Source organism: Corella eumyota, chromosome 6 (assembly GCF_963082875.1).
Source record: "Corella eumyota chromosome 6, kaCorEumy4.1, whole genome shotgun sequence".
NCBI classification, from domain to species: Eukaryota; Metazoa; Chordata; class Ascidiacea; order Phlebobranchia; family Corellidae; genus Corella; species Corella eumyota.
Window position 1 is genome coordinate 8,988,611 of NC_137495.1, and position 16,529 is coordinate 9,005,139.

Below are 16,529 nucleotides of genomic sequence, written 5' to 3' on the forward strand. Positions count from 1 at the left end.
GCCCCAGAATTTTCAAATTTTGCAATTGGGTGGGTTAATCTAAATCATAGGCCCCAGAATTTTTAATTTTTGCAATTGGGTGGGCTAATTTTTATTATTGGCGCCATAATTTTTAATTTTTGCAATTGAGTGGGCTAATCCTAATCCTAGGCGCCAGAATTTCCAAATTTTCCAATTGAGTGGGCTAATCCTAATTATATGCGCCAAAATTTTTAAAATTTGCCATTGGATAGGCTAATCTTATTCATAGGCGCTCGAATTTTTAAATTTTACAATGGAGTAGGCTAATCCTAAACATAAGCTCCAGAAATTCCAAATTTTGCAATTGTGTGGGTTAATTTTTATCATAGGCGCCAGAATTTTCAAATTTTGCAATTGGGTGGGCTAATCCTAATCATATGCGCCAAAATTTTTAAATTTTGCAATTGGATGGGCTAATCTTAATCATAGGCCCCAGAATTACCAAATTTTACAATTGGGTTGGTTAATTTTGATTATAAGCAACAGAATTTTAAATTTTTGCATTTGGGTGGGCTAATCCTAATCATATGCGCCAGAATTTCCAAATTTTGCAATTGAGTGGGCTAATCCTAATCACACGCGCCAATATTTTTAAATTTTGTCATTGGATGGGCAAATCTTAATCATAGGCGCTCGAATTTCCAAATTTTGCAATTGGGTATGCTAATCCTAATCATAAGCGCCAGAAATTCCGAATTTTGCAATTGTGTGAGCTAATTTTTATCATAGGCTCTAGAATTTTCAAATTTTGCAATTGGGTGGCCTAATATTATTCATAGGCGCCAGAACTTTTAATTATTGCAATTGGGTGGGCTAATTTCTATCATTGGCGCCAGAATTTTCAAATTTTGCAATTGGGTATGATAATCCTCATCATAGGCGCCAGAATTTTCAAATTTTGCAATTGGATTGGATAATCGTTATCATAAGCGCCAGAATTTCCAAATTTTGCAATTGTGTGGGCTAATTTTTATCATAGGCGCCAGAATTTTCAAATTTTGCAATTGGGTGGGCTAATCCTAATCATTAGCGCCAGAAATTCCAAATTTTGCAATTGGATTGGCTAATCGGTATCATATGCGCCAGAATTTCCAAATTTTGCAATTGAGTGGGCTAATCCTAATCACACGCGCCAAAATTTTTAAATTTTGTCATTGGATGGGCAAATCTTAATCATAGGCGCTCGAATTTCCAAATTTTGCAATTGGGTATGCTAATCTTAATCATAAGCGCCAGAAATTCCGAATTTTGCAATTGTGTGAGCTAATTTTTATCATAGGCTCTAGAATTTTCAAATTTTGCAATTGGGTGGCCTAATATTATTCATAGGCGCCAGAACTTTTAATTGTTGCAATTGGGTGGGCTAATTTCTATCATTGGCGCCAGAATTTTCAAATTTTGCAATTGGGTATGATAATCCTCATCATAGGCGCCAGAATTTTCAAATTTTGCAATTGGATTAGATAATTGTTATCATAAGCGCCAGAATTTCCAAATTTCGCAATTGTGTGGGCTAATTTTTATCATAGGCGCCAGAATTTTCAAATTTTGCAATTGGGTGGGCTAATTTTTATCATAGGCGCCAGAGTTTTTAATTTTTGCATTTGGGTGGGTTAATCCTAATTATTGGCGCCAGAATTTTCAACTTTTGCAATTGGTTGGGCTAATCTTAATCATAGGCGCCAGAATTTTCAAATTTTGCAATTGGGTGGGCTAATCCTAATCATTAGCGCCAGAAATTCCAAATTTTGTAATTGGATTGGCTAATCGGTATCATATGCGCCAGAATTTCCAAATTTTGCAATTGAGTGGGCTAATCCTAATCACACGCGCCAAAATTTTTAAATTTTGTCATTGGATGGGCAAATCTTAATCATAGGCGCTCGAGTTTCCAAATTTTGCAATTGGGTATGCTAATCTTAATCATAAGCGCCAGAAATTCCGAATTTTGCAATTGTGTGAGCTAATTTTTATCATAGGCTCTAGAATTTTCAAATTTTGCAATTGGGTGGCCTAATATTATTCATAGGCGCCAGAACTTTTAATTGTTGCAATTGGGTGGGCTAATTTCTATCATTGGCGCCAGAATTTTCAAATTTTGCAATTGGGTATGATAATCCTCATCATAGGCGCCAGAATTTTTAAATTTTGCAATTGGATTAGATAATTGTTATCATAAGCGCCAGAATTTCCAAATTTCGCAATTGTGTGGGCTAATTTTTATCATAGGCGCCAGAATTTTCAAATTTTGCAATTGGGTGGGCTAATTTTTATCATAGGCGCCAGAGTTTTTAATTTTTGCATTTGGGTGGGTTAATCCTAATTATTGGCGCCAGAATTTTCAAATTTTGCAATTGGTTGGGCTAGTCTTAATCATAGGCGCCAGAATTTTCAATTTTTGCAATTAGGTGGGCTAATCCTAATCATAGGCGCCAGAATTATCAAATTTTGCAATTGGGTGGGCTAATCCTAATCATAAGCCCAAGAAATTCCAAATTTTGCAATTAAGTGGGCTAATCCTAATCATAAGCGGCAGAAATTTCAAATTTTGCAATTGTGTGTGCAAATTTTTATCATAGGCCCCAGAATTTTCGAATTTTGCAATTGGGTGGGTTAATCTAAATCATAGGCCCCAGAATTTTTAATTTTTGCAATTGGGTGGGCTAATTTTTATTATTGGCGCCATAATTTTTAATTTTTGCAATTGGGTGGGCTAATCTTAATCATAGGCGCCAGAATTTCCAAATTTTCCAATTGAGTGGGCTAATCCTAATCATATGCGCCAAAATTTTTAAAATTTGCCATTGGATAGGCTAATCTTATTCATAGGCGCTCGAATTTTTAAATTTTACAATGGAGTAGGCTAATCCTAAACATAAGCTCCAGAAATTCCAAATTTTGCAATTGTGTGGGTTAATTTTTATCATAGGCGCCAGAATTTTCAAATTTTGCAATTGGGTGGGCTCTTCGTAATCATAAGCGCCAGAAATTCCAAATTTTGCAATTGTGTGAACTAATTTTTATCATAGGCGCCAAAATTTTCAAATTTTGGAATTGGGTAGGATAATTCTCATCATAGGCGCCAGAATTTTTAAATTTTGCAATTGGGTGGGCTAATCCTAATCATAGGCGTCAGAATTTCCAAATTTTGCAATTAGATGGCCTAATTTTTATTTTAGGCGCCATAATTTTGCATTTGGGTGGGCTAATCCTAATCATAGGCGCCAGAATTTTCAAATTTTGCAATTGGGTGGGCTAATCCTAATCATATGCGCCAAAATTTTTAAATTTTGCAATTGTATGGGCTAATCTTAATCATAGGCCCCAGAATTTCCAAATTTTACAATTGGGTTGGTTAATTTTGATTATAAGCAACAGAATTTTTAATTTTTGCATTTGGGTGGGCTAATCCTAATCATATGCGCCAGAATTTCTAAATTCTGCAATTGAGTGGGCTAATCCTAATCACACGCGCCAAAATTTTTAAATTTTGTCATTGGATGGGCAAATCTTAATCATAGGCGCTCGAATTTCCAAATTTTGCAATTGGGTATGCTAATCCTAATCATAAGCGCCAGAAATTCCGAATTTTGCAATTGTGTGAGCTAATTTTTATCATAGGCTCTAGAATTTTCAAATTTTGCAATTGGGTGGCCTAATATTATTCATAGGCGCCAGAACTATTAATTGTTGCAATTGGGTGGGCTAATTTCTATCATTGGCGCCAGAAATTTCAAATTTTGCAATTGGGTATGATAATCCTCATCATAGGCGCCAGAATTTTCAAATTTTGCAATTGGATTGGATAATCGTTATCATAAGCGCCAGAATTTCCAAATTTTGCAATTGTGTGGGCTAATTTTTATCATAGGCGCCAGAATTTTCAAATTTTGCAATTGGGTGGGCTAATTTTTATCATAGGCGCCAGAGTTTTTAATTTTTGCATTTGGGTGGGTTAATCTTAATTATTGGCGCCAGAATTTTTAAATTTTGCAATTGGTTGGGCTAATCTTAATCATAGGCGCCAGAATTTTCAATTTTTGCAATTAGGTGGGCTAATCCTAATCATAGGCGCCAGAATTTTCAAATTTTGCAATTGGGTGGGCTAATCCTAATCATAAGCCCAAGAAATTCCAAATTTTGCAATTAGGTGAGCTAATCCTAATCATAAGCCCAAGAAATTCCAAATTTTGCAATTGTGTGGGCAAATTTTTATCATAGGCCCCAGAATTTTCAAATTTTGCAATTGGGTGGGTTAATCTAAATCATAGGCCCCAGAATTTTTAATTTTTGCAATTGGGTGGGCTAATTTTTATTATTGGCGCCATAATTTTTAATTTTTGCAATTGGGTGGGCTAATCCTAATCATAGGCGCCAGAATTTCCAAATTTTCCAATTGAGTGGGCTAATCCTAATCATATGCGCCAAAATTTTTAAAATTTGGCATTGGATAAGCTAATCTTATTCATAGGCGCTCGAATTTTTAAATTTTACAATGGAGTAGGCTAATCCTAAACATAAGCTCCAGAAATTCCAAATTTTGCAATTGTGTGGGTTAATTTTTATCATAGGCGCCAGAATTTTCAAATTTTGCAATTGGGTGGGCTCTTCGTAATCATAAGCGCCAAAAATTCCAAATTTTGCAATTGTGTGATCTAATTTTTATCATAGGCGCCAGAATTTTCAAATTTTGGAATTGGGGGAGCTAATCCTAATCATAGGCGTCAGAATTTCCAAATTTTGCAATTAGATGGGCTAATTTTTATTTTAGGCGCCATAATTTTGAAATTTTGCATTTGGGTGAGCTAATCCTAATCATAGGCGCCAGAATTTTCAAATTTTGCAATTGGGTGGGCTAATCCTAATCATAGGCGTCAGAATTTCCAAATTTTGCAATTAGATGGGCTAATTTTTATTTTAGGCGCCATAATTTTGAAATTTTGCATTTGGGTGGGCTAATCCTAATCATAGGCGCCAGAATTTTCAAATTTTGCAATTGGGTGGGCTAATCCTAATCATATGCGCCAAAATTTTTAAATTTTGCAATTGGATGGGCTAATCTTAATCATAGGCCCCAGAATTTCCAAATTTTACAATTGGGTTGGTTAATTTTGATTATAAGCAACAGAATTTTTAATTTTTGCATTTGGGTGGGCTAATCCTAATCATATGCGCCAGAATTTCCAAATTTTTCAATTGAGTAGGCTAATCCTAATCGTAGGCGCCAGTAATCGCAAATTTTGCAATGGTGTGAGCTAATTTTTATCATAGGCTCTAGAATTTTCAAATTTTGCAATTGGGTGGCCTAATATTATTCATAGGCGCCAGAACTTTTTATTATTGCAATTTGGTGGGCTAATTTCTATCATTGGCGCCAGAATTTTCAAATTTTGCAATTGGGTATGATAATCCTCATCATAGGCGCCAGAATTTTCAAATTTTGCAATTGGATTGGATAATCGTTATCATAAGCGCCAGAATTTCCAAATTTTGCAATTGTGTGGGCTAATTTTTATCATAGGCGCCAGAATTTTCAAATTTTGCAATTGGGTGGGCTAATCCTAATCATTAGCGCCAGAAATTCCAAATTTTGCAATTGGATTGGCTAATCGTTATCATAAGCGCCAGAATTTTCAATTTTTGCAATTTGGTGGGCTAATTTTTATCAAAGGCGCCTGAATTATTAAATTTTGCAATTGGATTGGCTAATTTTTATCATAGGCGCCAAAGTTTTCAAATTTTGCAATTAGATGGCCTAATCTTAATCATAGGCGCCAGCATTTTTAATTTTTGTAATTGGGTGGGGTAATTTTTATCATAGGCACCAGAATTTTTAAATTTTGCAATTGGGTATGATAATTCTCATCATAGGCGCCAGAATTTTCAAATTTTTCAATTAGGTGGGCTAATCCTAATCGTAAGCGCCAGAAATTTTAAATATTGCAATTGTGTTGGCTAATTTTTATCATAGGCGCTACAATTTTCAAATTTTGCAATTGGATGGGATTATCTTAATCATAGGCGGCAGAATTTCCTAAATTTTTATTTGGATGGGCTAATCGTAATCATAAGCGCAATGTATTTTCAAATTTTGCAATTGGGTGGGCTAATTTTAATCATAGGCGTCAGAATTTTCAAATTTTGCAATTGGGTGGGCTAATCTTAATCGTAGGCGCCAGTAATCGCAAATTTTGCAATGGTGTGGGCTAATTATCATCATAGGCGCCAGAATTTTTAAATTTTGCAATTGGGTGGCCTAATCTTAATCATAGGCGCCAGAATTTCTAAATTTTGCAATTGGGTTGGCTAATCTTAAATATAAGCGCCAGAATTTTCAAATTTTTTATTTGGATGGGCTAATCTTAATCATAGGCGGCCGAATTTCCAAATTTTGCAAATGGGTGGGCTAATTTTTATCATAGGCAATAGAATTTTTAAATTTTGCAATTAGGTAGGCTAATTCTAAACATAGGCGCCAGAATTTTCAAATTTTGCAATTGAGTGGAATAATCTTAATCATAGGCGCCAGAATTTTTAATTTTTGCAATTGGGTGGGCTGATTTTTATCATAGGCGTCAAAATTTTTGAATTTTGCAATTTTGTATGATAATTCTCAAAATCTTGCAATTGGATGGACTAATCCTAATCATAAGCGTCAGAATTTTCATATTTTGCATTTGGGTGGGCTAATTTTAATCATAGACGTCAGAATTTTCAATTTTTGCAATTTGGTGGGATAATTTTTATCATAGGTGCCGGAATTTTTAAATTTTGCAATTGGGTGGGCTAAATCCTAATCATAGGCGCCAGAATTTCCAAATTTTGCAATTGGGTGGGCTAATTTTAATCATAGGCGTCAGATTTTTCAAATTTTGCAATTGGGTGGACTAATCTTAATCATAGGCGCCAAAGTCTTTAATTTTTGCAATTGGGTAAATTTTAAAATTTTTTAAAATTCTAGCACCTATGATTAAAATTAGCCAACCAAATTGCAAAAATTGATAATTGTGACGTCTATGATTAAAATTAGCCCACTCAATTGCAAAATTTGAAAATTCTAGCGCTTACGATTAGGATCAGCCCACCTAATTGCAAAATTTAAAAATTCTAGCGCCTACGATGAGAATTATCATACCCAATTGCAAAATTTAAAAATTTCGGCGCCTATGATAAAAATTAGCCCACCCAACTGCAAAAATTAAAAAATCTGGGGCTTATGATTAAGATTACACACACCCAATTGCAAAATTTAAAAATTCTGGCTCTTGTGATTAGGATTAGCCCACCCAATTGCAAAATTTAAAAATTCTGGCACCTATGATAAAAATTACCCCACCAAATTGCAAAAATTGAAAATTCTGACGCCAATGATAAAAATTAGCCTACCCAATTGCAAAATTTGAAAATTCTGGCGCTTATGATTACGATTAGCCAATCCAATTGCAAAATTTGGAATTTCTGGCGCTTATGATGAGGATTATCATACCCAATTGCAAAATTTAAAAATTGTGGCGCCAATAAAAAAAAAAAAAAAATTAAAGACTCTGGCGCCTATGATTAAGATTAGGCCACCCAATTGCAAAATTTGAAAATTCTAGCGACTATGATAAAAATTAGCCAACACAATTGCAAAATTTGGAATTTCTCGCGCTTATGATTAAGATTAGCCCACCCAATTGCAAAATTAAAAAATTTTGGCGCATATGTTTAAGATTAGCCCACCTAATTGCAAAAATTAAAAATTCTTGTGCTTATGATTAGGATTAGCCCACCCAATTGCAAAATTTGGAAATTCTGGCGCTTATGATTAGGATTAGCCCACCCAATTGCAAAAATTAAAAATTCTGGCGCCTATGATAAAAATTAGTCCATCCAATTGCAAAATTTGAAAATTCTGGCTCTAAGATTAGGATTAGACGACCCAATTGCAAAAATTGTAAATTCTGGCGCCTATGATTAGGATAAGCTCACCTAATTGCAAAAATTGAAAATTCTGGCGTCTATGATAAAAATTAGCCCATCCAAATGCAAAACTTAAAAATTCTGGCGCCTAGGATTAGGATTAGTCCACCCAATTGCAAAAATTGAAAATTCTGGCGCCTATGATAAAAATTAGCCCATCCAATTGCAAAATTTGGTATTTCTGGAGCGTATGATTAGAATTAGCCCACCCAATTGCAAAATTTAAAAATTCTGGTTCATATGATTAGGATAAGCCCACCCAATTGCAAAAATTGAAAATTCTGACGCCTATGATTAAAATTAGCCCACACAAATGCAAAATTTGAAAATTCTGGCTCTTAAGATTTCGATTAGCCAATCCAATTGCAAAATTTAGAAATTCTGGCGCCTATGATGAGAATAATTATACCCAATTGCAAAATTTCAAAATTGTGGCGCCAATGATAAAAATTAACCTACCAAATTGCAAAAATAAAAATTTCTGACGCTTATGATTAAAATTAGCCCACCCAATTGCAAAATTTAAAAATTCTGGCGCTTATGATTACAATTAGCCCATCCAATTGCAAGATTTGGAAATTCTGCCGCTTATGATAAGAATTATCATTCAAAATTGCAAAATTTGAAAATTCTGGCGCCTATGATAAAAATTAGCCCATCCAATTGCAAAATTAAAAAAATTTGGCGCATATGATTAAGATTAGCCCACCCAATTGCAAAAATTAAAAATTCTTGTGCTTATGATTAAGATTAGTCCACCCAATTGCAACATTTGAAAATTCTGGCGCTTATGATTAGGATTAGCCCACCCAATTGCAAAATTTGAAAATTCTGGCGCCTATGATAAAAATTAGCCCATCCAATTGCAAAATTTAAAAATTCTGGCTCTAAGATTGGAATTAGACCACCCAATTGCAAAAATTGTAAATTCTGGCGCCTATGATTAGGATTAGCTCACCTAATTGCAAAAATTGAAAATTCTGGCGTCTATGATAAAAATTAGCCCATCCAAATGCAAAACTTAAAAATTCTGGCGTCTATTCATAGGATTAGTCCACCCAATTGCAAAAATTGAAAATTCTGGCGCCTATGATAAAAATGAGCCCATCCAATTACAAAATTTGGAAATTCTGGAGCGTATGATTAGAATTAGCCCACCCAATTGCAAAATTTAAAAATTCTGGTTCTTATGATTAGGATTAACCCACCCAATTGCAAAAATTGAAAATTCTGACGCCTATGATTAAAATTAGCCCACCCAATTGCAAAATTTAAAAATTCTGGTTCTTATGATTACGATTAGCCAATCCAATTGCAAAATTTAGAAATTCTGGCGCCTATGATGAGGATTATTATACCCAATTGCAAAATTTAAAAATTGTGGCGCCAATGATAAAAATTAGCCTACCAAAATGCAAAAATAAAAAATTCTGACGCTTATGATTAAAATTAGCCCACCCAATTGCAAAATTTGAAAATTTTGGCGCTTATGATTACGATTAGCCCATCCAATTGCAAGATTTGGAAATTCTGCCGCTTATGATGAGAATTATCATACAAAATTGCAAAATTTGAAAATTCTGGCGCCTATGATGAGGATTATCATACCCAATTGCAAAATTTAAAAATTCTGGCTCTTATGATTAGGATTAGCCAAACCAACTGCAAAAATTAAAAATTCTGTCGCCTATGATTACGATTAGCCCACCCAATTGCAAAATTTAAAAATTCTGGCTCTTATGATTAGGATTAGCCCACCCAATTGCAAAATTAGAAAATTCTGGCGCTTATGATTACAATTAGCCAATCCAATTGCAAAATTTGGAAATTCTGGCGTTTATGATGAGGATTATCATACCCAATTGCAAAATTTAAAATTTGTGGCGCCAATAAAAAAAAAAAAAAAAATTAAAGAATCTGGCGCCTATGATTAAGATTAGGCCACCCAATTGCAAAATTTGAAAATTCTAGCAACTATGATAAAAATTAGCCCACACAATTGCAAAATTTGGAATTTCTAGCGCTTATGATTAGGATTAGCCCACCCAATTGCAAAAATTGAAAATTCTTGTGCTTATGATTAAGATTAGCCCACCCAATTGCAAAATTTGGAAATTCTGGCGCTTATGTTTACACTGTTAAAAAAAATAGTAAAATTTACAGCGATAATGTATGTAAATATATGGTAAAATTTTACATTTCAGTTACGTAAATCATTTTTACTGTAAAAATGCAGTAAATTTACCATTTTACTTACAAATGCGGCGTAAACTTTTACGAAGAGCATTTGTAAGTCAGATTTACGGTATTTTGCAGTAATTTTTTTAACATATTTTTTTTTTAAAAACATGATATTTTTTGTTTTAAACAAACTATTTATAATCTCTAATGTTAAACTTAACAAAAAAACGCAACTATAAAGGTTTTTTTTCAAAACAACGTATTTTGTGGTGCTTTCTAATGCAAAAACACGATACGATGTTTATTTTTTGCCTGAAATTGACATTTAAATTTTTAAACTTTGTAACAATTATTTTTTAGTAACTCTTTATTGTTTTTAATTTTTAATTTAATGTGTGTTAAAAAAATCGTTTTTACCAACTAAAACGCAGTAAAAGCAGCATGGTCGACGTTACGCTCCATTGGTCGTATATTCGCCCTTTGTGATGTAACGTTCAAAGAAAAAAAGTAGTTTCTAGACAAGTTGGCGCGTTAATTTTTGTAACTTATCCGTTTTTAGGATTTATTTTAAGTTTTAGTTATCTTAGGTTTAAAGACGTAAGTAATGATATTAAATAAGATGGATATTAGTATTATTAAGCTTAATTGCTCAGTGTGCAAGAAAGAATTCTTTTCACGTGCTTTGTTAAGAAAGCATTTAAGAATGCATATTCGTCATGGATATGAGGTTAAATGCCCAGAAACAAACTGCAACAAGAAATACAAGGTTCTTTCATCATTTTCTACTCATATTTCAAGACATCATAACTTTCAAACTGAAGCACAAGAAAACACAGCAACATCCTTATGTTATTTAGAACCTTTACCTATTGATATTGATGATAACACTAGTACTAAAAGTTATGAACAAGCTGTTACTTTAACTGTAACAACTCATTCTGGTGATTTTACTAGAGACTTGGCTTATTTCTATTTTTTGCTTCAGTATGTTTACTTAATACCAGCTAACACCTTGAACTATATTATAGTCCATGTACAAAATTTGATTGCTAATCACTCTGAAAGTGTTTACCAAACTCTTCAAACTGTTTTAAATAACATTGACCTACCAGAAACAGAGTCGATCTTGTTTCAACTAAAAAATCTTACAAATTACGATTCGCTGCACAAAACTGGTCCTTTGCGATCAGTTTATAGTCGTGATAAGTACTTTAAGGAAAATTTTAAATATGTTGCTCCCATAGCAATGTATTTAAATTTTGGTGGTGATGCTTCTTTTGGAGAAGCTACTTTTCAGTATGTGCCTATTATTGATACTTTAAAAGCATTATTTACTGATGAATCTGTTCGAAATCAATTTTTAAATCCTCTGCCAGCCAATCAGTCAGGAATTTTTAATGATTTTCATGATGGTCTTGTGTATAAAAGTAATTTATTATTAAAAAAAATCAAAAATCCATCTCAATAGTGTTGTACCAAGATGCATTTGAAATTGTAAATCCATTAGGTTCAGCAAAGCGTAAGCATAAGGTGCTTGGTGTTTACTACACTTTGGCAAATATATACCCACGGAATCGCTCAAAAATTGATAAATTTCAACTTGTACTTTTATGTAAAGAGAACTATTTGAATTCGGCTAATATTACTAACCTATTTCAACCCTTAGTAAATGATTTAAAGATTTTGGAATCTGAGGGCATTGACATAGGTATGAAATCAAATATTTTTGGTACTTTGCTTTGCATAACCGGAGACAATTTGGGAAGCCATTGGTTGGGAGGCTTTACAACCAACTTTAGTACCTCTCGTTATCGATGTCGTTTTTGTAGTTTTGCTTGGTCAGATTTTGAAAACAATTGTTTATGTTGCCATTCAATGCGCACTCTTACAACTTATAATGCTGCTATCCATCATATTTCTAACAATGCTGATAACAATCCTATTTTTACCCATAAAGGCATCAGAAAAAATAGTATTTTTAATGAACTTGAATATTATCATGTGTGTGCTCCAGGGTTGCCACCTTGTCTTGCCCATAATTTTTTGGAGGGAGTAGTTCAGTATGACACAATGCTTTTCATTTTAAATTTAATTAAAAAAGGGTGGGGTGGTTCACTATGCAATTTCTAAATGCACGGTTGGTCTCGTTTAAATATATGTATTCAGATATTTTGTGTAAACCATCCACCCTTTCAGTTACCTCTACAAAACTTTCTGGCAATGCTAGTCAAAATCGTTGCCTCTTAAGATTACTTCCACTTTTTCTTTATAATAACATATTAGACCCTGATGATTCTATTTGGAAACTGATTTTGCGTCTTAGAACAATAACAGAAATTGTTGTTGCTAAGAGTGTAGATCACATAACTATATGTCATTTGCAATATCTTATTGATAGCTATTTGCATAAGCGAGCATCTTGTTTTCCCAAAAAACGTTTACGCCCAAAACATCACTATATTCGCCATTACCCATGGGCTATATTAAACTTTGGCCCCACTGCTCATTTTTCTACTTTGCGTTTTGAAAGTAAGCATTCCTACTTTAAAAGTGTAATTCGACGAACTCAAAATTTTATTAATGTTTGTCACACACTAGCAAATAACCATCAGTTGCGCCAGGCATGTTTGTTGGAAAAGCCTCTTTTTCCACCTGAACTTTTAATAAAGTCTGATGACAGTACATGCTCTTCCAGAACTATTGCTGATGTGCTATGTAGAGATGGTTTTGATTATTCAAAATGCGTGTTTCTAACGAAGGCTACATTTAGAGGTATTCAGTATTTGACTGATATGGCCATTGTTTTAAGCAAAGAAGGTTATGATTTGCATCTTGGAAAAATTATCACAATGTTTGTTCATTGTTCAAAACTTCATTTTGTTGTGCAAAAACGCTTTGGAAGTTTCCACCCTAATTATGGGGTATTTAAAATTGATTCTAATTATTATGATCAGTATGATAGTAGTACATGTATATGTGTGTGTATTGATTATATGTATAACCCATTTCCATTGTTTCCATATTCAATTAATGATGACGTTGTTTTTGTTTTAAAGCAACATATATTTTAGCTATTATTTTGTCCCATGTATAATCTTGTGTTTCATCCATTTTAGGTTTTTACAATAATAAAAGTATTGAGTAATATTATTACAATGACAGAAACTGAGCAGATGGTTGAAAAAATTTTGGTCGAATTTTTGCCTGGATTAGCAGAGACCGAAGCTTTAACAAAATGTGCTGAACACCTAAAGAGTTTAGGTGTTGTTTCAAAAAAAGACTTTGCAATGCTTGAACAAACTGATCTAAAAGATTTAACTGAAATTCAAAAGAGATGGCTTTTAAAAAATATTAAGGATGACCAAGTTATGGGCCGCAGAAAACCGGCTACTAGTTAGTATTTTATATATATATATATTTTTTTTTGTGTTACTTGTAGTATTTTTTAAGCAATTTGTAATTTTAGTAGGTATTGATTCCTGTGCATCAGACACTACAGACCCAGTTTGGTCCTCCTACACTGAAAGTAGCAGTAGCAGACAAAGTTCTAATGAGAGTTCTGTGGAAATGCCTAGGCCACAAACAATAAAAGTTCCTTGGGATTTATTTTCTCCCTTGCTAACAACAACTTTGGAAAGTGGGGAGGTTTTAAGTGTCTTTTTACGAAAAGAGCTAATACATAAGACAATTGATGAAGTTTTAAAGGTAGTGTTTATATTTTTTATCAAATTCTGTTTTTTGCAGTGTCTTATTTTTTGTTATTTTATTATTTTTTTTAGGCAACTTCTAGACCTGGGACAAAAATTCTTAGTAACATTGCTAATGAGTTAGTGATGAAGTATGAAAATTCTCTTAGCGACTCTGTGGAAGGCAACAAAGTAGGCAGTGGTTGTGGATCTTTATATCTCCAATTAAAGAATCGATGTGAAAACTTAGTCAGGAAGAAAAGAAGGCTTGGTCAAATGAAAAGCATTGCAAGCAATGTCAAAAGAAGTCCAAAGAAGCGCCCTTATGCATGCATAAATTGGCATCCAAATCGAGGTAATATGGAAATTGATCAGCTAAATGAAGCAATTTTATGGCTTCAGCAAGAGTACCAAAAAGCAAAAGGCAGCCGAAACATGAACAAGGCCATAAGCCTTATGAAAGATACATTTTCAAATCAGAGGGAATGCCTAAATCATGGTGGAGTTATTGAAGAAGTTTTAAAAAAATGGCCATTTTTAGCTACTTTGGAATGTCTTTTTCAACACTATGAGATACTTATGGGTGTGGAAGACATAAAAAGTGGTCTTTCAGATATGATAAGAAGAAGCCTTCAGATATATCAGTAAGTAAAACATTCTTGCATTTTTTTATATTAATTAGGTGCCTTTCGTTATATTAATTAAGTGTTTTTTTAAAGGACCTTAAAGCCAAGTAAAAAAGTTTCAGTGGCAAAAATTATTAGCAACATGCGAGAAGAAAGCAAGAGGCTCGGCGATAATACACCAAAAACAAAGGGTGTTATTCAACTTCTAGCTGCTTATTTTAATGAGGAAAGTGCCGAAATAGCAAAATGCTTTCCGGTAATTTTTTTTCATATTAGTTTTGTATGTAGTTGCATGGCTATTTTCAAACTGGGTAATAAATATATTTATTGTTATTTATATTTTTATAGTCAGAAACACTTCAATCTACAATAACTGAGAAGTTACCCGCATCTCCATTTTTAGTTGTTTTAGGTAAATAAAATGCAAATATTTTTTTGCTTTTTAAAAATTTTGCTTTTTGAAAAGATTTTCAATATGGTTTAAAATTTGTTGTTTGTTATAATTTAGGTGACTCGATGTCTTCTTCAACTGATTTAAAAGTTTCTGTCGAAAAAAAGATTGTTGAGTCTTTTAATGATTTTTTTGTGGGCTTGCTTTACCTTTTTTGCTGTTATTATGTCTTCAACATGGAATACCCCGCAAAAGCTGTGGCAACAATGGAATTTGTTTAAAGGTATAGTTAAAAAATGTTTTTAGTCCATTATAATGTATTTAATGTTACTGTGTTGCAGGTATTTCATTGGTATAAATGTACCAGGTTCGAAATCGCCTAAAAAAATGAGGGGTGAAGACGCACACCCAAAGGTGTTAGGCCTTGCCCGGAAGTTAAAAATAAACCAGGCTGCTTTCAATGAAAAATAACTTGCAGAGGTTTGTTTTTTTTATATTGTTGTGGACAGGTTTTACAGCTTAGGAAAAGGTTAACCTTTATTACTCTGAACCTGGTAGTTTTTTAAGTTTTTTTTAGGATATGTGATAATTTACTCAAGGTCAACAGGACAAATGTAAATTATGTATCAAACTCAGGTCTTTAAACAATTAGACCAAATCTTACACCACACCTGCATTTTATAGTTTGTTGTATGGTGAGACCAATTTGCAGACTATAATTTTTAAAGGGATTTATTCTTTTTAGATTGATCAAGATTTCTACAGTGTGATTAAATTTCCGAAGTGTTTCTTTTAAATATGTACTTTGTGTATGTGTGCCGTTATTACAGTGTTTTTTCGTTTTTTATTAAATTTCACAAAATAAAATTTTTTTTTGTGCGGTAGTAATTCTGCGGAAAATTTTACTATAGTTTTACCGGTAAAAAATTGTACGTGTACCATGTAAAATTACGTGAAATTTTTACATGGTACACGTAAAATTTTACTGTTCCAAAGTAATGTTTACCACCAAGTAGGTAAAACATTTTACATGTCTTTTGCGTGTAATATATTTTACGGTAGGTGTACGTACTCTAGACTCCAGTCATTTTGTATGTACTTTTTCTAACAGTGTAGGATTAGCCCACCCAATTGCAAAAATTAAAAATTCTGGCGCCTATGATAAAAATTAGCCCATCCAATTGCAAAATTTAAAAATTCTGGCTCTAAGATTAGGATTAGACCACCCAATTGCAAAAATTGTAAATTCTGGCGCTTATGATTAGGATTAGCTCACCTAATTGCAAAAATTGAAAATTCTGGCGTCTATGATAAAAATTAGCTCATCCAATTGCAAAATTTGGAAATTCTGGCGCGTATGATTAGAATTAGCCCACACAATTGCAAAATTAAAAAATTCTGGCTCTTAGGATTAGCTCACCCAATTGCAAAAATTGAAAATTCTGACGCCTATGATTAAAATTAGCCCACCCAATTGCAAAATTTAAAAATTTTGGCGCTTATAATTACGATTAGCCAATCCAATTGCAAAATTTAGAAATTCTGGCGCCTATGATGAGAATTATTATACCCATGGATAAGAGTATTATTTTTGAGTTAATTTTGTTTTTGAATGTCATACTTTTATTAGTAGGCGATTTTACCTTAAATTTTTAAGGGATG